Genomic DNA, 26,273 nt, shown 5'->3' with positions numbered 1-26,273 from the left:
ATAACTTTTGTAGCCTTTCCTTGTCCTTAATTGGAAATTTGAGTAACTTCATATGACGACAATATTTCTTCCTTCTTCTACAGTTAACATAATCGCAGATGGGCATTTCTAAATGAAGTTTGTTACACAGAAACCTTTGAGACAATATTGACACTTGAAGTTCTTTATATAGTTCATCTATAAGAGTTAAATTAGCGCTGAGGTAGTTTCCTTCATACTCAGCTTATTCACCTTACATACATGAGTCTGTAACAGGTTAGGTTTGGTCAGTGCTGTCATGGTAATTTTTTTCTTGGTGATACACCCCACCCCTTGTTTTCTCCCTTGAAATATATTTTACTCTCCTCTCTATTTCTCCAATTGTCATTTAATTATTTTTTTTAATATTAAAGAAGAAGTAAAGAAATTGTTTTGCTTTACAATTTAATTGTACAAGTTTGATTTAAAGAATACACCATGTAGCACCACCATAGATGCACACTTGTCTCGATGAATCTTGGAGTGTATATTTGCAGCACTTCTTGTTTTTCAACCATTATTTTATATAATTATGGATTCCAGTGCTGAAGAGGTGGATAATTTTTGTTTATGAACATCAAACAAAATAGGCGGTAGGTACAGTAGGAACAGGAAGAGATCATCTAAGATCTGTATAGATCTCCACGTACAAAACTTAGGCACCCATATGCCGTATGGCTCCTTACAGACAAAATTTTAATTTCCCCATACGATTAATTAAAAAAAATTGTAGGTTCCATACGATATATGGCCTCGTGTGGCCTCCATGACAGCACTGGGGTCAGTTAGTTTAGGCACTTTTACACCTTGCATATACAATCAAATGCATCTCCACAAAAAAAATTCCTTATAAATTGAACGGTTTTCACTTCAGAAATCACAGGAACCGCTTCACCCAGATAAGTAGTTAGCAGTTAATCATTTCAGAGCTCTTATTATATTATGAAATAGCATCACACAATGCTCCCAAAATAAATGTTCCCAGTGTTAAAATTACAGAGTGTAAATTTCGCTTAGGACAGTTTTTTCTCTGGAAAATTAAAGGAAACAAACAGTATATCAAACCAGCAGCTGAGACACAAAGCACCTGAAATTCGAAAGTGGTTAAAAATGTTTATATTTCGTTCTTTCTTATTTACCAGCAACAGAAGTACCGGTATCAGATTTTTTGCAGAGCTAATATCAGAGGCCCCTCCTATTAGAGAATGTTTTGAATATAATTATATTCTGGAAAACTACATTGGCACATCAACCTCCCCTCCCCCCGCCTGAATTCTGGGCTGAAGCACGAAAATTTCGAAATGTACAAACTACAGATGCGGCAGAATATTACCACAATGGTCTTCAGCAAGAATTTTGTAAGACATATCCAAATATCTTCATGGTTATTATATGTATTAAAATAAAACATATACTACATGTGAAGTACCTACTAAATATGAGAGAAATAGAAATGGGAAGGACAATAAAAAAAGTGGAATGGACAAACACTAAGAAACTATTCATCTTGTATCAGTATGAATAATAGGACACTTTTTTTTGGTGTTAGTGGTATAGAATATGAAATTAAGTTGCATCAATAAGTTTTTCGAGTTTAGCATTACTTTAAGTATTTATTGTCCCCCTGTTGGAAAGATGGAATTACTTTGTTTGAAACTTGATGAAATTTTATTGTACCTTAACTCAATTTATTAAGGTACAATAAAATTCAAAATAATAACTGCAGGCCATTTTAAAATAAATCTGTTGGATGTAAATTATTTCTTAATTTATTAGGACCATAAAGGTATTTTTACAAGCGATAGATTGAATCATTTTTATCTTAATAATTTAATGTAGGATGATTATTTCGGGAATTGTTATGCTCTAAATTGTGAGGATATTTTAATACTTTTTTAAAATATAAATTTGGAATATGTTTCCAGTTAGTAAAGAGTAATTCAGAGAGACAGAGGTCTCAAGCATATTTATTGACACATGCCAGAATTATTAAATATGAAAAAAAGAGTTCTTGCACTAACATACTGTTTATAAAGTAACCAAATCTTAAGAAATACAGTATATGTACTGGTATTCTATATAAAGGCATAGGAGTGAATATAAATCTGTTTTAAGGAATTCCTATTTAATATTCCTGCTATAGGAACATGACAAAATAAATACAACGCAGCATGGAAGCTAATTCAACTCTTATCGAGTATTGTTGATGAGATGTGTTATGAAGGTAGACCGAATCATTCAATATAAATGTATAAATAGGACGAATAATAATAAATTAATTTCAGTGTATGTAGTATCAAAACTGAAAGCGGTAAGTAGTCTATGAATGATGTCTTAACAAGTATAAATAAAATGGACTCTTGACAAGAGACACACATTTGGCTTCAGTAATAACTAGGACTTCAAGGAATTTATGGTAGCTCACCCTGTCAGGCAAAACTCTGAATAGTCAGCATTGTCGAACTATAGAAGCGCGATTAAAAAGTATTTTTTTCCCCACCCATTACATATGATTTTTTTTCAAGTCCCGGTAATAACATTATTAAATTAATTATCCCACATATTTGGGTGGTGCCTTTCTTTGTTTCTGACATAATTTATGAGAGTTTCTCTTTTACACTTCAATAGAGAAATACAACTTTCAGTGGACAATGAACGTGTAACTCTAATGGAACTCTAAGAACCACAGCATTAATGTTTTCTTCTTTTCTTTCATGCCCTTTAGTTTTTGTTGCAGATAATATCATGCTATTGGATAATTATACATGCACCTTTCTAATAAAATTGGCATATATTTCACTGGTCTCAGAAGTAAAATTAAATGTATAATAGCTTCTCGGTGCAAAATATTTACTGAAAATTATTGTAGGATTTGAATAGAAATGTCACTTCTCAGGCAAGGTTATTCGTGGATGACTGTATAATATACAGAAAAAATTAGTGATAAATCTTATATCACCGCCTTGCAAAACTAGCTTGACGTTATTGAAAACTGGACTACAACAAATAAAATTAAAATCAATGTGAGCAAATGTAAATCAATATGTATCCTTCTGTAAAACACAAAATTAAATTCGTCTCATATACCAATTAAATGGATCACCAGTGTCACAAGTAAACACTTAGGTACTGTATATATTTTAGTAACAAACTGGTTGAAATAAGTCACTAATATTACAAGGATAGCCTGGAAAACACTACATTTCTTTATGCGTATTCTTAAGAAAGCTAACCGAAAGTCAAAAGAATTAATGTACATAACCCATGTTCGGTCCACTGCTGTGGAGTAATGGTAGGCACATCTGACCGTGAAATGAGTGGGCCCGGGTTCAAATCCTGATTGGGGCAAGTTACCTGGTTGAGGTTTTTTCCGAGGTTTTCCCCAATTGTAAGGCGAATGTCATGTAATCTATGGCGAATCCTCAACCTCATCTCGCCAAATATCATTTCACTGTCATCAATTCCATCGAGGCTAAATAACCTAGTAGTTGATACAACATCGTTAAATAATCAATTTAAAAAAAGACGTCAGATAAGCAGAGGAAGTTACGAAGAATTTAAAGCGTCTGTGTTGTTAAAAAAAGGGAAGTACTACAAATGGCAGAAAAAGTGGATAGCCTATATTGATGTATTTGTTACGTGACATTACACAGGAGATATCACCACATATAGTTGTAAACAACCGTGGATATTTTAAATCTGAAAGTGTACTTTAGTGTAATTTTTTTTTATTGGGTTATTTTATGACGCTGTATCAACATCTAAATTATTTAGCGTCTGAATGATATGAAGGTGATAATGCCGGTGAAATGAGTCCGGGGTCCAGCACCGAAAGTTACCCAGCATTTGCTCGTATTGGGTTGAGGGAAAACCCCGGAAAAAACCTCAACCAGGTAACTTGCCCCGACCGGGATTCGAACCCGGGCCACCTGGTTTCGCAGTCAGACGTGCTGACCGTTACTCCACAGGTGTGGACACTTTAGTGTAATCAAGTGTTGCTTTGTATAATAAGAACTGTAGGCACAGTGTATACGGTAAATCTCTATATGCATTTGAAAAGATTAGTAATCAACTTGACAGAAATGTTCGTGTGTCACAATATAATTTGTAATATTTTATTTGTTAATGGCACTGTTATTTTTATTAAAGTATGCGATTTAGCAGTTACATGTACTTCACAAATGTCTTAATTGTTTCAAAAACAACTAAATGCATTTATGACATTTGGCACAATAATATGAACATTTTCCATTTTGGTAATAAATTAAGTGGCAAGAAAATGTTCATGTGTCACACCATATAATATTTAATATTTTTTACATTATTAATTATTCCTTTTCATTATGATTTTCTGTTTATATTTTGGAATGCTTACGTTAAAAAACAGTGATGTGTCTTTCATGAACTCCTAAGTATTTGATTAAGTATCCTGTGAAGATCATAGTTACTTCGAAAATGTTACGTGTGTGACTATGGAATGACCCATCAGTATTGTTACAAATTACAAAACCTGAAACTGTTAGAATGGGATCAGGAGTAGTGACAAAAAATGTAATGTTGTAGGCCTACATCAACATGACTATTTTAATCCAGTTTCTAATAGTTTTTAAGGTTTGAAGGCCTTTTGACGTAAACAGTATTGAACATGTGAGGGAAGGGCTATTTCTTGGTAATGGATTAGGCCCGTATATTTTATAATATTATTAACTATATATTGTTAAAGTACCTAGTAAATATCGTAATATGTATATTATATAATACTGTAAACGAGACAATATCACAGGCTGCAAACTAGATTATTCTTGTTTTTGTATAATTATACGAACATGTCTGAAATAAACAAGACTACCATTGGTTAGGTTAGGATAGGATTACTTATATATTGTAATCAGGCTATATGCACAAATTTTCCAATATACTACTATCATAACTAAATAGGTAATGTTAACATTAATTTCCATAAGTTTTTGTGGTGCAAATTAAAATAATTCAAAGTAAAGTATAACAAAACTCCGACAACATTATAATTATGAACGTCAAATTCTCTTATTTTATTTATTTTTCAGTGTTAGTCCCTTATTTCCCATTGTTCTTTGGATTTATCATTAGTGAAATATCAATTAACGGATAAATTATGTTATACACTCAGTTGATAATATAAATAATATTCACGACAAGTATATAAAAACAGGAGAGATAACGAATCATAATTTAGCCCACCGATAACTTTATAACATGGTCTAAAAATTCTAGGTAGATTGGCTTTGCGCGAGACTCTGCATTGTATTCTATTCAATACAAAGGCGTACTTTATCTTATCTCTCCGCTTCGCCCACGTGACAACTATAATTAGAACTCCCTCGTTCCGAACTTGCCTAGGTCATATAGGCCAATAATATTTATCCATGGTCATCAATTGTCGACAGTAGAATATCTCGTAAGCAAGAAATAATCGATTTAGACCGACCAGACCGGTTCAGAGTTCGTGTCTCGTGGCGGTGTTGGTCATTGTGCCATCTGTTGACGATTATTGAACTACATCAAGCCGGCCTCGACTGCAAACCTTAAAGCCTATATAAAAGAGCTATCTGTTAGTATATATGATCTAGGGTTCCAAGCCATATGTTGCTATTGGCGTTATTTTGAGCTTGAATAGAGTAATTGCTGTTGTGAGTGAGAGTTGGCTTATGTTCCTAATATCACTCATTGCTGTTATTGCCGCAGAAGCTCTCTCTCTGATGTGTGCTCCGAATACCATTCCGCGAGTTTGCAAGGTCACTCCCAGATATTTGAACTTGTTGACAGTGGCTAATTTTGTATCGTCGCATATAATGTCTTCGTGGGTTGACAGTCTACCTCCTCTTCGGAATACCATCGCAACAGTCTTATTCTTGTTTATAGTCAGGTTGTTGTTCTTAGACCATTCTATTAGGCGATTGAAGGCTTCCTGCAGTTTGTCTAGGTGTTGTGATACTATTGCGATGTCATCCGCATATAAGTAGGTCTTCACTTGGTCAGTAGAGATGGCCTGGATAATGTCGTGTGTTGCTACGTTAAATAGTAGTGGGCTGATGGGGTCTCCTTGCAGGACTCCTACAGTTTGTAATATGGGTCTTGATGTGGTGATGTTGTCGCACACTCTTACATAGTTTTCGGCTAGTATGTCCCTTATTATGTTCACTACGTGGTGATTCCCGGTAGTGTTCTCCAGCTTGTCCAGAAGTATGCTTCTGTTTACCGAGTCAAATGCGCTTGTGAAGTCTATAAATACTGCATATAGTTTTCCTCTTTTTGATTCGATGGCTTCTTCAATGTCCTCCATGAGGCATTTGACAGCTTGAATAGTAGACCTTCCAGCTCTAAACCCAAACTGCTCTTCTGGGATGCTGTGTTCCACTAGTTCTTGAAGGCGGTTTGTTAAAAGTTTTGTTAGAGTCTTTAACAGGGTGCTTTCTAGTGCGACTCCTCGGTAAGAGTTGGGATTGTTTGCGTCTCCTTTCCCTTTATAGAGCACTTTCAGAGTAGATTCTCTCCACTTATCTGGTATGCGCCCTTCTATTAAGCATCTGTTGAAGAGTTCTGTTAATGGATATTTTAGTACCGTCCAGCTGTCGTTTATATGTTCATAATATATTTGGTCCGGTCCTCCTGCTTTCCTTTCTTTTCCTTCCCGCACTACTGCCTGTACTTCCTCTGTAGTGAAGAGTTCTATGTCTCCTGGGGCATCGTTAATGTTATATGCCTGTTGTCTAGTCTCTGCAGATTGTAGAACCTCTGTAAAGTGTGTCTCCCAGGTCTCTATTGGCAGATGTCGTGGAAACTTTGGCTGTTTATGTTTGAGAATGCTGAAGGGCTCTTTTTCTGCCTGTTCTATCAGATTTTCTTCTGTTCGTTGATTGTAGCGATCTTTGGCTTCCTTGACTGCTATCTTGTATGTCTTCCTCTTTTGGGAGTAGTTGGTCAGGTTATCTTTCGTTGGGGCTTTCTTGGTTTTGTGCAAGGCTTCGAGGGCGTCCCTTCTTTTTGCATGGCAGACGTGGTCAAACCAAGGCTTTGCCCTTTTCTGAAGAGGGGCTTGAATTACTGTGGCGCTCCGAATTGTGTCTTCTATTATTCGCAGTGCTGCATTGATGTTATCCTGCTTGATCGTCTGTAGTATCGTTGGTACCATTGGAATGTTGTCCTTCAACTTCTGTGAGTCTAACTTTCTGGATACTCTTGGTTGTCTAAGAGACTTCTTTTGAGATCTGGTTTCCATCGTGAGAGTCGATTCCACTGGCATGTGTTTTCGGATGACTAAGTTGCTAAGTACTTCTGTGGACATTCTTTCTATTCTTTTCATGTTACTGTTAACCCTGTCGTTAACACTGTCCGTAAGGCTGCTCCAATATTATCATCAAAAGTTTTTACTGCTTAATATTTTCATACGGTACTTCTTTAGACAACGAGGTGCAAGTTTTACACACACACACACACACACACACACACACGCTTCTGTCACCGATACACTGTTTTTGGAGTTGCAAACTTTACAACAGCAGAGACGTGAACAATTAGGAATGATAAATATCTGTTCACAATATTTTAGATTTATCAAATTGTTTCTTTTACTCGTAAATCAACTGAATCAAATAACAAACAATAACTTCGAGTTGCAATGATTTACAATCTTATCTGAAATAAATGTCTCCCAAACCTTTACACATAGTACGATTTACTCTGTTGTTGCTATTAAACATAGCACTTCAAAACTTATTTCATTCAACAACTGTTAACAGAGAGGATAATATAAATAGCTGTAGAGTGCAGACCAACTTGGTTATGTTTGTCAGCCTTAACCTCAAATCATCTGGCTACTGTACGTATTTTATGACTCGTGCAAAACGTTTATGAAACAGAATTTAGTCGGTTAATAAAATTGTTTTCATGACTGCAATACTATTAATTAATATTATTACTGTGTTTATGAAACAGGCCTGCACTTGCTATAATTATATTTTCGTCTGCCTTTATAGCGGATAATCAGCGAATGTGAATGTTTTCTGACAATTTGCTGATGATTTGTACGTCGCTTCAAACAGCGAACGAACAACGAAGTTTTGCTTCATCATTCGTTCGTTGTTCGTTCGCTAAGTGTGTACGCACCTTTACACCATCCCTCGAAATGTTGTCCTGGCTCCGTCTAGAAGATCGTAGGAAAATCCACTGTCTTTCCCTTCTCTTTCACATATTTCATTTCTCCACTCCTGCCTATCTTGCGTCTCGTTTTCAAAATTTATCCACCCATCATAACCTAGACACACGATCACAACACTCCTCAATATTATCCATTCCCTCCCACCGAACATCCTCATATTTATTTATTTATTTAATCCACTCAACAATGTAATTACAGAGTAGATAAAATGAAAATAACAGTAGTAATACATATAATAATGGTATTTAAATTTAAACAGTTACCATCCAACACTAAACAAAAGATATTAAGCAAATAATACATGTAAATCTCGGTTAACAAAAACAAAAGTATTTATCTTCTTTCACTGTGGCTGTTCCTCGACTTTGGAATTCCATACCGAGTAATGTCAGGGACTGTCAGACATCAAACCCATTTAAGAATAGACTAACGAAATATTTTTCTAACAATTCTTGTTAACAATAATAGCTGTTTCAGGTTTCTCAATGTTTTAATGGTTATGTATATCACAGATAAATATTTAAATTTTCTCATTATTATTATTATTATTATTATTATTATTATTATTATTATTATTATCATTATTATTATTACTATTATTATTATTATTATTATTATTATTATTATTATTATTATTATTATTATAACCATTTCTTACCAATGTTTATTATTGTCACACTAACATTACTTATCTAACTTTCATTATTTACTTTCATGTTGTTTTATGGTCTAGATATTAATGTAATAACTATGTAAGCAATTGTATTCAATTAGAATTAGAGTCTGGCTGGGCGGAAGAGAAGGCCTACTGGCGTTAGCTCTGCCAGATTAAATAAATAAATTATTATTATTATTATTATTATTATTATTATTATTATTACAGAAGCGCAAGAGGAGATGATTATACCTGGATATGACAGCTAACACTTCAACAAAGACATCCGACCTAATTAGTGTTATCTGACTGACTTTAAACAAATGATTTAATGACTTGAATTGCAATACAGATTATCACTTCTTTCCTTTACAGAAAAGAGGACAAGAAACATCCGCGCCTGTAACAATTTTGGTGAGTTCATATTTACCATTTTTTACTTGTTTCCAGTGGCACACCTTAAAATATAACCATGGGAAAGCTATTCATATTCAGACGAACATTAAAGCTGTACTCAAAGCGTAGGTGGACTCAGAAGTACAGACAGCGTCGCTGTATGTGATTGGCTGGCTGGGAAAGTTTATGGCTACTAAATATTGTCCAAATAAAATTTACATAACTTAGAACATTATCGAAAGTTTGAGCTTTCCAAAATCTAAAAATTTATCCAAATAGAAACCTATGTCATTAGCTTTTGCTATAATGACAGCTAATATACTATACTACTATACTATACTATACTATACTATTAAAAATAAACTGTTTCAAACATCACACATTTCCCACAATAATACTTGTAGATACTAATAGAGACTTGTAAAGCATTCGCCTTCTTTTTTTTTCTTTCTTTTTCTGTTTTCTTCTTCTTCTTATCATAATAATAATAATAATAATAATAATAATAATAATAATAATAATAATAATAATAATAACAATAATCATCATCATCATCATAATTTAGGAAGCTTGACCCCGAGTAGTCCCCCAGTGGGTGTGCTGCTGTTTGTTTCTAAACACTCTTCTTTTATCAAATATCTTTGTTAGTGTTATGCATTTCGGTCTAAAGCAAGGAGATGCACTGTCTGCTTTTTCTTTTTTAATTTACTCTAGAATATGTCATTAGGAAAGTCCAGGAAAATAGAGAGAGCTTGGAATTGAACAGGTTACATCAGTTGCTTGTTTATGCGGATGACGTGAATATGTTAGTAGAAAATCCACAAGCGGTTGGGGAAAACGCGTGAATTTTAATTGAAGTAAGTATGGAGATAGGTTTGGAAGTAAACCCCGAAAATACAAAGTATATGATTATGTCTCGGGACCACAACATAGTACGAAATGGAAATATAAAAATTGGAAACTTATCCTTTGAAAAGGTAGAAAAATTCAAGTACCTTGGAGGAACAGTAACAAATGTAAATGACACTCGAGAGGAAATTAAATGCTGAATAAATATGGGAAATGCCTGTTATTATATGGTTGAGAAACTTCTATCATCTAGTCTGCTTTCGAAAAATCTTAAAATTATAATAATTTTCAAGGGAAAAATTGTTCCGGGGCCGGGTATCGATCCCGGGACCTCTGGTTGAACGTACCAGTGCTCTACTACTGAGCTACCCGGGAACTCCACCTGACACCGTCTCAACTTTTCCCTTTATATCCACACAACTCGCGTGGGCTGACGAAACGCCAGAGACCCACAACGAGTGCACACAAACTCTGTGTGACTTGGAATTGTGGTTTTATGTTAACGTACACAGTAACGTATATATATGCAAATCTAGTCTTTCAGGTGAAGCTCCCTGTAAAGCAGATTTGAATAATTTCAAATTATTCAAATCTGCTTTACAGGGAGCTTCGCCTGAAAGACTAGATTTGCATACTGAAAATTATAATTTATAAAACAGTTATATTACCGATTGTTCTGTATGGTTGTGAAAACTGGGCTCTCACTTTGAGAGAGGAACAAAGATTAAGGGTGTTTGAGACATATTTGGGGCTAATATTCTTAAAGTTGCTTTACAGCTAAAATAAAGAACAGGTTCAATTATTGTGTCTAACGCATGAAAATGCAAATAGGAAATATATACATAATTAACACAATAACATTTTATACAATGCAGTACTGCTACCATTTAATAGTGTATTAAATATACACATAATATTATTAAATTAATATTACACAGTACTGTGAAATGTGAAGAATTCGTGTAAAGAATAGAAATTGTGAGATATTAAGTAATTTTTTAACTTCACCTTAAATAATGCAGGGTTTGGGTTATGATTTGTAATGTTCTCAGGAAGACTACTGAACATTTTTATTGTCATGCAATTTGCTTCTTTTTTATGGCATGATAAATTTGATAATGGTGTATGAATATTTTCTTTCTGCGGGTGTTTATACTACAGTATGTATGGCCAAAGTAGTTGGAAAATTTCTTTATTGCGTAAGAGGAAGTTTACTAAAGAGTAGGATGTGTAATGATTTATTAAAGTAAGAATTTACTATTAAAAATTGTTTACACTATTCTATAGACTTTGTTTCAACTATTATTCTATTTGACCTCTTTGCAGTAAGAATATATTTTAACTAGTGGCTCGTGCAGCAAATGCTGCGGACTAAGTTCATTAAGATTAAATAGAGATTTTTCAGATTTATTTTCTAGACAGAATAACAGATATTTTGAAACTTATTTGCTTCCATAATAATGAAACATACTCCGCAAAGTATGTAACATTGAAAGCAACGTAATAACTAATGAAGTTAACTTGTCAAAAATATCTCGGTTTATAAAACTTCCCTCAGAATGGATTTTATGCCAAATGCTTTTCTTGGACATTTCCATCTTCATTTCTTTGAGTTTCAAAGCGGAAACGCAAGTATAATGTCAAGGCGATCAACGGTGGGAGTAAAGTAGTAGCTACTTCAAGTCATTGCGAATTGTTGGCAGGGATGTGACATTTTGGAGTGTATTAGGTACCAGTAGGCCTAAATGCTGGACATCATTTTGGCCACGGTAAAACGCTAACATAATAATATAATAATGAGGTAGCCTATTTATTGGCCATAACCTCGTAATGAGTTCTCGCTGAAGATCAGAGTTGTAAGTTAGGCCTATATATGTATTTTCCTCCAGCTCGAGTTCGAATGATAAATGCCAGAACAATTTGCTTACCTATATTCAAAAGCAGTGGTTCCTAAACATTATGAAAGTGCGACACCTTTCGGTTAGACATTTGTTTGCGACTTCCCTACTATCGTACCGGTACTCCACTCAATTCGAAATATAGAAATCCCTGTAAAATCGAAAATAACGATAATTTTACTCAAAATTAGGTCACACCACTCAACTTCTAATATATCGATACCTGCAAGACGAGAAATGGAAATATGCAAACCAATTTTGCACTTCTCCTTGGGTTCTTAGACTGACTTACGTTGCTGATATATTTTTGATCAATTAAATACATTGAATGGAAGCTTGCAAGCCAAGATGTTATCATTATAATAGCCAGAGATAAAATCGGCGGATTTATAAGGAAACTCAATTTATAATCATCACTTGACAAAAAAATGTATATTTTTTGCAACATATTTAAAACTCATGGAAAATACAGCTACATGCGCTATAATACGACAAAAATAATGATTGTGAGTTTGTTTCTGTAGATATGGAGTTAAGCTCGAACAATTTTAAACAATAACTTTACTCAGTATTTTATGAAAAAAAAAAAACGCAAAGCAATTACGTCAGTCGCGGATACTGAATCCATTTTTACACAGTTGAATTCAACTGGTTGTAATTCCACAAAATGAAATATATATTTAAAAAATATGCACGTAATGATGGAATGCTAAAACTGTATTTTTTTTTTTTCGTAGAGCGTAGGCCACGTTTGGGTCAATATAATAGAAAAATACCTCGAGCTTCCAAAGGAGTTCTTAAATGTTTATGGCACTTGCAAATTATTATTTATACAAAATAAGTTTATTGTAGTCTATGATTGCCATCACATCAAAATAGACAAATTGAAAATGATAACAGCTTGTGAATGTAGAGTTCATGTTTGAGAAACTACTTTCTTAAAAGCAGATGAATTTATCGAATTTTATTATTTTTTATCTTAAACTGCTGTTCTTTTTCTATGTTCAATGTTATGTTTCTAAATGCAACGTAAATTTATCTTAAGACGTTTATTTATCTTACTTTGTAAGTCATCTCGCCACCTCTCTCATTGTTCTAGAGTACATCCGTTGAAACAGTACAGTATGCCTTACAATAATAATATTTCTCTCGCATGTTTCTGTTCTACACTCCTAATGAAGATATTTCTGTAATTTGAGGCGTACATGGATTGCTGAAATACTTGGCTAACTAATGACTAGAGTCAACTCTGTCTTTAAAATAACATCAAAGTTGGGTCCTTTTCAGTCATGGCTTCCACTCTTCATTGCCTTTCTCAGTCACTATTGTTTGTCCTCCATGTCTCTTATCTTCAATAGATTCTCGTCTCAAGCCAGCAACAGACTATAGCCCATGAAGAAGCGAGTTCTCACAAAGCGTGCTGTAGCCATTCACGTGACAGTGTGACCATATATAAGCCACTTCCAGAATTGTGCGGAGTCATGACATCAAAATTATTTCTTAAATCATTTCAGTATAAACTTTAACTTACAGAACACGGAAATTAATAATTGCACAGCCTTGTGCCTGCTATGATTAACATCAGAGAAAGGAGCTATTTCGTACCTAAATGATGCATTGACTTTCTTCCAGAATGTTGCATATCAAATATTTTATTATACCAGTAATGAGACTTGTATTATTTGCTATTATAATTTAACATTGAGAAGCATATTATGTGGTGTTAGTTCTTTAAGTGGTTAATGTTTGCAGTTACATGCGCCAAGTCCTGCCAGACCAACCGGCACGGATTCCAGCGCCACGTCCTCTACAGGGGCATGCGCCAAGAACCACCAGACCATCAGGCACAAGATTCCAGCGATATGAACTGCCCGACCACCAGGCACGAGACTCCAGCGCAAAGTCCTGCCCGACCAACCGGCACAAGAGGACTCCTTTTATTTATCTATATAAATATATAAATTTATCAATCTAAATTTTCAGTGTATCCAAAATTCTAGTACCGGCAGAGCAGAGTATGAAAAACCTACTCTGCAAAACAAAATTTCAGTCAATACTAAATTTCAGTCAAACATTCATTAAACACACATTACAGTAAACTTAGGGCCCACACCTGTGGAGTAACGGTTAGTGCATCTAGCCACGAAATCAGGTGGCCCTGGTTCGATTCCCAGTCGGGGCAAGTTACCTGATTGAGGTTTTTTCCGGGGTTTCCCTCATCCCAACATGAGCAAATGCTGGGTAACTTTCGCGGTGTTGGACCCCGGACTCATTTCACCGGCATTATCACCTTCACCTCATTCAGATGCTGAATAACCTGAGATCTTGATAAAGCGTCGTAAAATAACCTACCAAAAAAAAAACTAAACTTAGGAAGAAAGCAACCAGAACAACTCGTGTTGCAGAACGTAGAGGAGGGCAGTATAAATGTTATGTTTTATTTAACGACGCTCGCAACTGCAGAGGTTATATCAGCATCGCCGGATGTGCCGGAATTTTGTCCCGCAGGAGTTCTTTTACATGCCAGTAAATCTACTGACACGGGCAGTATAAATAGTGCTGGGAAGCAACCAGAACACCTCGTGTTGCACCGCGCTACATGAACATAGAGGAGGGCAGTAAAATAGTGCTGGGAAGCAACAGAATACCTCGTGTTGCACTGCGCTACATGAACATAGAGGAGGGCAGTAAAATAATGCTGGAAAGCAACCAGAACACCTCGTGTTGTACTGCACTACATGAACATAGAGGAGGGCAGTATAATAGTGCTGGGAATCAACCAGAACACCCATGTTGCACCGCACTACATGAACATGGAGGAGGGCAGTAAAATAGTGCTGGGAATCAACCAGAACACCCGTGTTGTGCCGCCTACATGAACATGGAGGACGACATTATAAATAGTGCTGGGAATCAACCAGAACACCTCTTGTTGTACCGCCTACATGAACATGGAGGAGGACAGTATAAATAGTGCTGGGAAGCAACCAGAACACCTCGTGTTGTACCGCACTACAGGAACATGGAGGAGGGATGTAATATAGTGCTGGGAACCAACCAGAACACCTCGTGTTGTGCCGCCTACATGAACATGGAGGAGGGCAGTATAAATAGTGCTGGGAAGCAACCAGAACACCTCGTGTTGTACCGCCTACATGAACATAGAGGAGGGCAGTATAAATAGTGCTGGGAATCAACCAGAACACCTCGTGTTGCACCGCCTACATGAACATGGAGGAGGGCAGTATAAATAGTGCTGGGAAGCAACCAGAACACCTCGTGTTGTACCGCCTACATGAACATAGAGGAGGGCAGTATAAATAGTGCTGGGATCAACCAGAACACCTCGTGTTGCACCGCCTACATGAACATGGAGGAGGGCAGTATAAATAGTGCTGGGAAGCAACCAGAACACCTCGTGTTGCACCGCCTACATGAACATGGAGGAGGGCAGTATAAATAGTGCTGGGAAGCAACTAGAACACCTCGTGTTGTACCGCCTACATGATCATGGAGGAGGACAGTATAAATAGTGCTGGGAAGCAACCAGAGCACCTCTTGTTGTACCGCCTACATGATCATGGAGGAGGACAGTATAAATAGTGCTGGGAAGCAACCAGAACATCTCGTGTTGTACCGCGCTATTATGAACATGAAGGAGGGCAGTAAAATAGTGCTGGGAAGCAACCAGAACACCTCGTGTTGCACCGCACTACATGAACATGAAGGAGGGCAGTATAAATTGTGCTGGGATGAATTGTACTGTACTGGAATCATTTGTGTTATAGAGGGCTGCTATGAACTAGAAATGAAGGAGTACAGTAAGAGTGATGCAGTAATGGGAAAGTGTCTGAAGAATGGGACTGGTATCACTTGTGTAGTGTAAGGGATATAGAGTGGCACGATGACATTGGGAAGTATTTAGGAGGAGGACCATTAGCATGAGATGTGTGATACGATACATGTGAGCGGATGCAGATGAACACATTGGGATTTGCACAGCTATGTTATTATTCTCAGAAAAATGGGAACAGTGTCACAAGTGTGGAGCGACACTAATGTGAATTGAATACAGAAGAGCTTCTTGAGAATTGTGCAGCGTTGCAAAAGTTATAGGAAGAATGATATCAAGATCCGTTATAAGATACCCTAGAAAAAAAAATATACACTATATGTGGGAATATATAAGAACTTAAAGACATTGGTGCAGTATTGAGAATATGCTGGAAGAAGAGATCAGTATAAATAGATTGATGAATTCGACTGAAATACATTAAGAAATTGTGGAAGATTATACATATCGACCCTTTATAGTGAGAACAAATATTCTCATTTTCTTTACCCTCAAATATGAAAAGATTATCTGAGATGTCCAATCAACAAGTTGCCATCCGAACGGAGAAAGTTTCAAGTTAGGGGAGAATTAATATTCAACATATATTTTATACAGTGTGGAAGTGAAATAACCTTGCAGTTTTCCAGAGCGAATAACTTATGTTGTATGTAACAAAAAACTGTTATATCCTATTGGTGGAAAGTTAATAGTTTTTTCATAAAAAGTTTTTTTCCTCCCTCGAATGTTTAGCAATCACTTATTCGGTAACTATTGAAAGTAGGATCATGATTTTTGTCCATATTGATAGGGAATCTAATAAAGAACAATTTATTCACCTGGCGTGTTTCAATAACGTGCACGGTTTTCGTGTAAATTTAATTTTGAAAACCTCTAAATTCAAGCCATTGCACGATGAGAGCAAGTGACAACAACTTGGCAGAGAGCACCCCACTTACCGACACACACCAAGTTCATTCACCTCTTACATCTGTGTCACGAGTAGAGTGTGTTAGCGGCGATGTTGCCGGACTGTTGAAACTTTAAATTTAATTTTCTTATTAACCGTCCGTTTCATCACAAAACATAATATAAGTTTTCTATTCATTTACGTGTACCGTACCGTCCCTTTCAATCTTTAACGTTATTTCACTTCAACCCTGTATATTGGTACACATTTGAGTAGTTTACAGAAGATTCTGATTTACTTTGCGATTATTATTTCTAGTGGCCGAATTGGAAATAAATTACTGCCGGTATGCACAGACTTTTCCTGTGATACAACTAGTTTGGGGATTTCTTAAATAAGGCATTGCTCCCAGGCGCAAACTAAATATAATACATCACGCGTTGTACTACTGCACCCATGTCTATGAGAGGGTACAGAGTATGACGACACCATTTGTTAGCATAATTGATTGTGTGATCAGCTTCACTAAATAGCAGTCAATTTTAAATATTTACTACCGGTATGCTTTTTGGTACCGGTATCTTATTTTATTTCCGCTATGCCATACCAGCTGGTATGGCCCCTGGTAGAGGGGCAGAGAAGGCCTGACGGCCTTATCTCTACCAGGTTAAATAAATAAATCTAATCTAAAATCTAATCTAATCTAACCAGCTGATACCGACCCAATTCGGTCACTGATAATATAATAATTAAATCGTTATATTTATACCAGTATATTATTATAATTATTATTGTTATTACTATTATTATTATTATTATTATTATTATTATTATTATTATTATTATTATTATTATTATTATTATTATACATTTTCGTTCTCTTTGTACAATTCAAAGCAGGTGTTAGCCCAAAAGATATAGACTAGGAGGGTGAAAGTAAATAAAATTTATCATTTTGAGAGAAATAACATTTGTTGAAGCCCGATTCACTTGAGATGATATACTGTAGTTCGAATGGTGCAAGAAGTTCATAATAATATGTTGTGCCAATTTTCACGGTAGCCTTGTAGTTTCTAGCATCATTGAATATTCTGAATATTATAAACACTACAGCTTTTAAGGGGTAAGAGCCATTATTTTAACTGATAATTATTCATGTCATAAGGAAAAAAAATGTCCCCACATATTTTTTCTAATTGCAATATTTAACTAATTATTTATTAAAGTTCATAGTATTAGACGTTTGGCAATGTTACTGAATTTGGAGGAGGGGTTTACAAGTACTCAGTATGCCTCAAGCGGTACAGACATCCGGTACAAAACAGAATGATTCTCTGTTCTAATGCAGAGACGGACTAGGACAACTGTTGTTTACATAAAACGAGAAGCAAATACAAACTTTCAATCTAATTAATAGAACATTAAGCTAAATTTACATTTTATTTAACAATATTGCTCCATTTTTATTGTACCTCTAAAAATAAACAATAGTATTTTACTGCACAAAATCACTCGAACTTTTTTTCTAATGCAAAATCTTAATATCTCCCGATTCCGTAAAGCAGTATCATTTTTAAATAAATTTCTGGTTGTGAGGTTTTCGAAACGGGGTAAGAGACTCCCAATTTATAATAATCGTTGAGAAACTACTATAAAAGTTCGTATACGTTAAATAACCTTCTTTGCGAAAAACGTTGGTGGTACATCTTTCTTGCTGCACTTGAATTATGACGACTTTTTCCATAAATTAATAACATATGATATTCTTGAACTGTGAATGATACTGTAAGTTGAAACACTTAAAATGACACTGTGTCTACCGAATATCTGTACTGAACTGTCATCCGCTCGGCAGGAAACCTATGGACAAGGAGCTTGAACTCAGCTTAGCTGTACGTTTGTGCATAGTACTGTCAGCTGCAAGGATCCTGCTGAACATGTTACCACGTCTCTCACGCCAGAATATTAACAATCGTAAGCATGCACTATTATTTAATTTCACGAAAAAGTAATATAACATACAAATATTTATTTAAACTAATATTAACTCTGCTAGATATACAGCTGTCAAAAGAAAAAGTGGCCACTCTCTAGATACTAAGTTCCCTTCAGGTATCTTTGCTACAATTCGGAGACAGGCGATGTTACAAATTGTTGGACCACGATGCCTGCTATATACAGTTATAATTAAAGTATTCTATACAGTACACTTGTAGAGTAATGGTAGGGTTGCGGGCTGGTATTCGTAAGGTCTTGCGTTCGAATACCACGGAGTGCTGTTTATGTTTTTTTTTGTTTTTATGATATGGAGAAAATACAATTGCTGCTCTCTCTTTTACAACTGTTTTAGTAGGCCTAATTAACGTCAGGTTCATGAATGCTTTATGTCATCACTTTATCATTATTTATTATGATATTATGGCTCCAAATGGACAAAAAGAAAGACAAAATAATATCGTACTCAACAAAAACATCTTTCGTGACATAAACAAAACAACCATACTGGCGTCTGCCTTATTAAACGTTAAAAAACCAAACCAAAAGCCACGATTAAATATTTAGTCCATCTTCCTCCAATCTCGATCACATTTTGCAGTCGAGTGGACATGTCCTGGACGAGCTTCCTCAAATCATCAGGACGTCTTGGGGGGGGGGGGTATTGGGCCAATTTTTCCGCATATTACTACGTTTCTTTACTTGTGCCCTCCTTGGCTCAATTGGAACAACGTCTGACTTCAGATGTTAACTTCTCAGGCTCAAATCCTCGTCGTTCCTTTTCACTTTATTGTGTTACAGGATAGTATAATGTAATAATATAAGAAATTGTATTATTAAACTTTTGCGAAAAAATGAATCTCTAACAGGAATGTGATGTAACTTATGTATTTAACCTAGAGGACCACCGCCACAGTTCATTGTTACCGGTAGCAGCTATTGCTGTTGTAATGTCGAAAAATGCAACATTGAGTTTCTTAAAAATTTCCTTCTTTTATTTTGTACATAAATGGATAAATACATAAGTAAATAATTAAAGAAAATAAAAACAAATCCAATATTGAAATAAGTATGTGTAAACAATGTTCGCTTCTGTTAGGGAAACAGATTTTTTCCTTAACAAAATAACACTGTAGAAAGACTTGCTGAAGTTTGAAAACGCTATTTCATTACTAAATGAAAACACGTGCGTCTCTAACGCCCTTAAAACATGCATTCTTATTATTTTCTCTTTGCATTAGATATATTCTGATACTGAATATCATACATTAAGTAGTTTAGACGCAGAGTCTTATTTTTATAAGGGAAAATGGTAAAATTTATACCCATAGTTACTACATTTAGTAATGTCTCAGAATACCTGATTTGGTATATAACTCAGCTTCATCAGAAACTGCATTAAGCACATTTTGAAAAGGACCCTCTCATTGAGAAGTGACATTAGTGACTTTGGGCTTATTCATTCTGTGTTTCACACTTCCAAGAACAAATAGAACTTCCTTGTGCTGCCAGAATAATTGACAGAAATATAGTAGACTAATATTCAGCGTGAAAACCTTTTAAGGAACTCCACTGACAGACCTCTTTATCTTTTTATTTATTTATTTATTTATTTATTCTGGTGTAGTTAAGGCCATCAGACCTTCTCTTCCACACCACCAGAAATACAAATACAATAACAGAAATAAAAAGGAAAAAAAAAAACACTATAAACAAAGTTAAGTCACACAAAAATATACACAGGTTGTAGTCACACAAACTTTAAATGAGTGATTAAGTACAATTAATTGTATCATAATTAACTAACATAAACAAGAAACTTGCGATTTTAAAACACAAATCAACACTTCTAGCAATACCTAAAAAGCATTAAACAAGACAAAATTTTCCAATTTAATTTTGAATTTTGATAAAGTCCGGCAGTCCCTGACATCATTAGGTAACGAATTCCAGAGACGTGGTATTTCTACAGTGTAGGAGGATGAGTATAGAGACGTTCTATGATGAGGGATAGAAAGAAGTGCTTGATGCTGGTTTCGAATAGTTGTAAGAAATTGAAAGCGCGATAACAGATAATTCGGAGTAGAAGTATCCATGATTCTAAATAGAAGAGACAGTGAATGTATTGTTCTTCGTTCCTTCAGACGCACCCATGAAAGTAACTGGAGGGGTGTTATGTGGTCTTCACCCTTTACGAAAGGAAACTTAAAATATTTGAAGACTGGACTTAAAAAAGGTTGTAGGCTAGGTACTAAAGACATAACCCGTATAAAACAGAGCTTTTTTGTGCGGCTAGTGATGTAATATCATATATTTTGTACATCTATGAGAAAATCTAGGCTCTAAATATACAATGAGACATATATATTTCTTTCCCAGTGAATTGGGCCTTTTATGTCCAGTCTTAATTTCAGAATTTACAACGGGAATATAACATGAAATATAGAGTAGTAGTCGTAAATAAAAGGGTACTATTAAATAATTATATTTCAAATTTTGAAGGTTTACTCAGATGTGCAGACAACAAATAGGCCTACCTGCATTCTTAGCAGCGTGGGGTGTTCATCGGTTGGAGCTCCCAACTACTGATCAAGATCATCGGATTCGTCATTTTCAAATGTTAATGTATTGTTACATCTGTATTGTTGATCTGATGTATTTTCTTTCATACATCATATTTTAATGACATATTTTCAATAAATTAGCTTTTGTAATCCTTTGACTACATTCTTTTTATTATTATAACAAAATTATTATTATTATTATTATTTCTACCTCTGATTGAGATTTTGGCGGATATGTACATCTATTATCGGGTATATGTCAGGTAGGACAATTGTTCGCATACATCTGAAGTCTGATTAGTGTAATATTATGTTACTAGTCAGTGATCTATGCAATAGAGAGGGAAAGGAACTGGCTATCCTACCCCATGATCTCCTAGCTTACTTGTCCTGTGAGTGATGCGTTGTTGATATCAGTTGTGGAGTTCAGACCTGAGTTTGGACAACTGAGATCGGGAACGGAGAGTTGGCCAAGTTTCAACTTTGGCGTTCACGTTTCCGATCACAGCCCACTACATTCATTCTATTGCCATCTAAAAGCTATTTTGTCGTCGTATATTTTGTAGCAAGAAGACCGTGACATAACCTATGCATTATTTTGTTCTGTGCTTTGCATCATGGAGCAAGTTTTATTTGATGAGATTCTAATATAGAGTGTTGAGGAAAATCCTCACATTTACGATAAGCGGCGCGCCTCGTATAAAGATGAGAAAATGAAGGAGAATATGTGGCTTTCAATAGCTGCATCTTTGAACACCGATCGGAAGCCAATCATATTTTATTACTGTATTGGTTGTATTACACACTACATATTCACGCTTCAATTCAATAACTACGGTTGTGTTCATTTTTGTTCCATTACAAATGTTTTTTCTCTAATTATTTTACTTAGACTTAAAATAGGTTGTGATAATAAAGATGCATGGGCATATTTATAGTACCGTACCTAATTATATGTTTCAGTTGAAATTCTGAAGTTGGTTAACCTGTGTTTATGTTGGCTGCCTTATACTCATGAGAGAACGCCATTGGTCAATTATACACAAATAACATCAGATTGCGTAATATCGACTTTAGGCCTACATATCGTTATTGACATACATATCGATATGCATAGTCGTCTACGTTCTCGGTTTATTGTGAATCAAAAATTTTCATATTCACGTCCTCTGTTTCTCGTTTTCATTCTGGTTCCCGTTCCTGGTTTATTGTGAACCAGCCTTTAGATCATAGTTGATCCGTTACAGTCTCCTTCCAACGCTTCATAGGACATCACAAATTCCTGTGACCTCGTGGAGCATAAGACAGGATCTGTTTAGGTATTCTGCTTGGAGGCATCCGTTGGACGTGTGATTTCCAGTTTGTACAGTATTGTTGAATGTACTTGACAATTATTGGGTCCACGTTGAGGTCTTTCATGATATAAATATTTCTTCCATGTTCGAGAAGGGAACAACCTGCGGTTCTCATGAACCTCACTTCTGCCGCCTTCAAAGGTTTCTTATCCGTCTTCCTGATGGTCCATTATTGTATGTATTTATTTACACTGCAAGTGGGCAAGCACCCAGTGGCAGTAGTATACACAATATAAACAATACACAATAAAATTTACAGTACACAATACAATGATTATTATTATTATTATTATTATTATGAACAAATATATTTCCTTCATAGTCCTTAATGAGGTTCGAATATTATCGATCGGAGTGCCCTGTAATGTGCATTATATATACGAGATTGGATTTACCTAATAGAAGTCAATAAATTCAAGATACGTAAGGTATTTGTCAGTTCGCAACTATACTTTCCTCCAACCTCCCAATTAAACTCTATGCATTTCTGGATTCGTCCATATGTGCTACAAGCCCTGCCCATCTCAAACATCTGGATTTAATGTTCCTAATTACGTCAGATGAAGAATACAATGCGTGCAGTTCTGCATTGTGTAACTTTCCCCATTCTCCTGTAACTTCATCCATCTTAGCCCCAAATATTTCCTAAGAACCTTATTCTCAAACACCCTTAATCTCTGTTCCTCTCTCAAAGGAAGATTTCAAGTCATAAAAACAAAACATTAAGCCTTAGTACAGTCACAGTCTACTATATACAGTCACGAAGCTTGAGTTTTGAGGGTGCTAGACTGTGACGGTTCTATTTTGCATTGCCTGTAATGAGGCGATATTAGCGATCCTAGTGGTGAGCAACTACTTAATGTTTGCATATTTACTACGTATTGAGCTTCGCGAATGTAAATACTAGACTGTGGTACAGTGGTAAAAAAAATGGCTGGCTGGAATCTTCTAAGACTAAAAAAAAAAATGAATTTCCGCATATGCAGGAAGATTTCATCCGAGTTTACAAGAGAATATGTTTTAAATGATTATGTCTTAATACATATTATAATCTAAATATTGCTAATTTTCAATAATCCAACATTCTACATTGTAAAAAAGCTGAACAGTCGTTCAAAATATCAATACACTGGCTGTTGCACTTGGTTCGAAATGCAACACTGCAGAGCGGCTAAGAGACAGAGTTTTGGCTCTGTAATCTTTTTGTCATTAGTTCGAATCAGTATTGTGACAGAATTATTTCATTCTATTTTTTAGTATATCTATTAGTATAATTGTATTTATTCACCTTACCTATGAACCTTCTAAACGTACCATATTTATGTCAGTTATAATGCAGCAAATGGATTTTGGTTTTGCAAACTGAGTTCAGTAGATGAATTATTGTCTGTAATGTTTCCTACATCTTAATATGATTTAATTCACATCATTAAATAGTGAAATAACACTAAGCTACCGTAAGCACGATTTCTTTTTTAAATTTATGCCTTTAAACTTTTATTGTGGAGTAGCAGGGTTCATATCATAATGATGAAAAGGCATGAACTAAAACACGTTGGATTTTTTAAGGGTAAGTTAGGCAATGTGCCTTGTAGGCACTGACGTAAGAAAGTAAGAAATATACCTGTACAGGATGAACCGTAAGTAATGTCATTAATTTCAAGGGGTTATTCTTTGAGATGTTTCAAACACAAAGGTTTAATACAATTTTGCTCATTTTTACTTCCTTTTCGAGAAAAAAATTATTTCATATGAAACAGTTCATAGTGTATTTTGGGAAAACTATTGAATTAATTCTCGATATGCTTATTCAATTTAAGAGAGCAGCGTATTATGATGATAAATGATTGAAAGAATACACAATAATTGCTTTTAAGGGCAATTTGATTTCTTGTATGTAAGTTTACGAGTTACTACTTTAAAAATTGAAGTGGGAGAGGACTATTTCTAATTGGCCGAAGAAAATGCTTTTAGTACGACAAACGCAGATTTTTTTAATCACTAATTAGATTTTTATAATGTAAAATAAGCTTTTCTTGTTGTCTGTGTTGACCGAATACATAATTAAAATGAAATCGAAGAGTTTAAAAATATTATTATTTAGTTAGTTTTCACAGAATATTTAATTAAAATTAAATCGTACAGTTTAAAAATAATATTTTAAATTTAGTTCCTTTAATGTAGAATAAGCCTATTGTATTTTTTCCCCCTTTACAATTTTATATGTTTTAAAATTTTGTTTTTATAACGTGACATAAGCATCATTATTGTTACTTTCTCTAGAACATTCAATTGAAATGCAGGAGTAGAAATATGTCTTGATTTTTTCAAGTTGTTCTGAAATAAGTGTATCTTATTGTCTGCGTTTTCTGAACATTTAATTAAAATTAGGCTGTAGAGTTTATTTTAAATTTTCCAAGATTTTATTTAACGTGAAAATAGCGGTCTTCATTCTCTGTTCTCTAACACAGATTAAACACAGAAATTAAATGTTATATCATCTGTATTTTTCCAGTTTAAAAACAATGTACATGACAATGACCTTTAAGTTCCCTGTTCACTACAAGCCAGGTGAAGGGGTTGTTCAGAGCAACACAGCCTTACATGCACTCCCTGCTGATTATACAGCATTGCACAATGTCGTAACTCACGTATTTTAAAATGCACGTTTTTCTGGAAAACTATTCAAAATACAGCAAAATGTATTCGGCTTTTTTGTTGCCCCTTACTAAAGGAATCATCCACCAGAATTAATGATATTACGGTTCACCCGTGTGTGTCTATATATATATTTACATATATAAAAACTAACTGTGGCACAAAAAAAATCATTATCTTCTAACTGAAATAAAAACTGTTCAAAACAACGTAAAGAAAACACATTTTTAGTTGGAAGTTCATCTATCATGCAATTGCGTGACTTCCCACAATCCCTGGGACATGAACCATACTACAGCCCTATTTGAAATTAAATTTGATCTTTCTACCAGGGCATAATAAGCATTCTGAATCAGCTGCCATAATTCATTGGTGATCCGACCATTTTTTCTTGGGATGACTGTACAACAGCAGCAGCAATAATAATAATAATAATAATAATAATAATAATAATAATAATAATAATAATAATAATAATAATAATAATAATAACAATAATAATAATAATAATAACAACAACAACAACAACAATGTATTAAAACAGAATGTACTATTAAGAGGACAAGTAAAGGACTGTTTTTGACTACAATTAATTGGTGTACCACATACAGAGTGACCCGTAAGTAATGTTATTAATTTCAGAGGAGCTTCCTTTTCGAGATAAAAATTGTTTTATGTGAAACATTTCATAGCATGTTTTGGAAAGTCATTGATCTAATTCCCAATATCGTCAGTCAATTTAAGAGAGCAGTATATTATGACAATAAATTATTGAAAGATTTTTAGTTTTCTCCTTTATATATGCAAAAATTTGATCCGAACAAATGTTATCATTTCAAAATTCCTTTTCAGAACGAAAAGTTACATTTGTTCGGATCAAATTTCTGCAATTTTAATGACGAAACCAAAATTCTTTCGATCATTTATTATCATAATACACTGTTCA

The 26,273-nt window shown here is 34.7% G+C and overlaps 1 long non-coding RNA gene across 1 annotated transcript; it reads left to right on the top strand.

Moving 5' to 3' along the window:
- Window positions 1-11,669: 11,669 nt before the first annotated feature.
- Window positions 11,670-20,461, top strand: LOC138714898 (uncharacterized). The gene is made up of 2 exons (XR_011336105.1): window positions 11,670-11,884; window positions 13,766-20,461. It is a non-coding gene; the product is annotated as an uncharacterized lncRNA (long non-coding RNA).
- Window positions 20,462-26,273: the final 5,812 nt, after the last annotated feature.

This window comes from Periplaneta americana, chromosome 15, assembly GCF_040183065.1.
Source record: "Periplaneta americana isolate PAMFEO1 chromosome 15, P.americana_PAMFEO1_priV1, whole genome shotgun sequence".
In the NCBI taxonomy this organism is placed as follows: Eukaryota; Metazoa; Arthropoda; class Insecta; order Blattodea; family Blattidae; genus Periplaneta; species Periplaneta americana.
The sequence above is the reverse complement of the archived record's forward strand: the minus strand, read 5'-3'. Positions and strand labels throughout refer to the sequence as shown.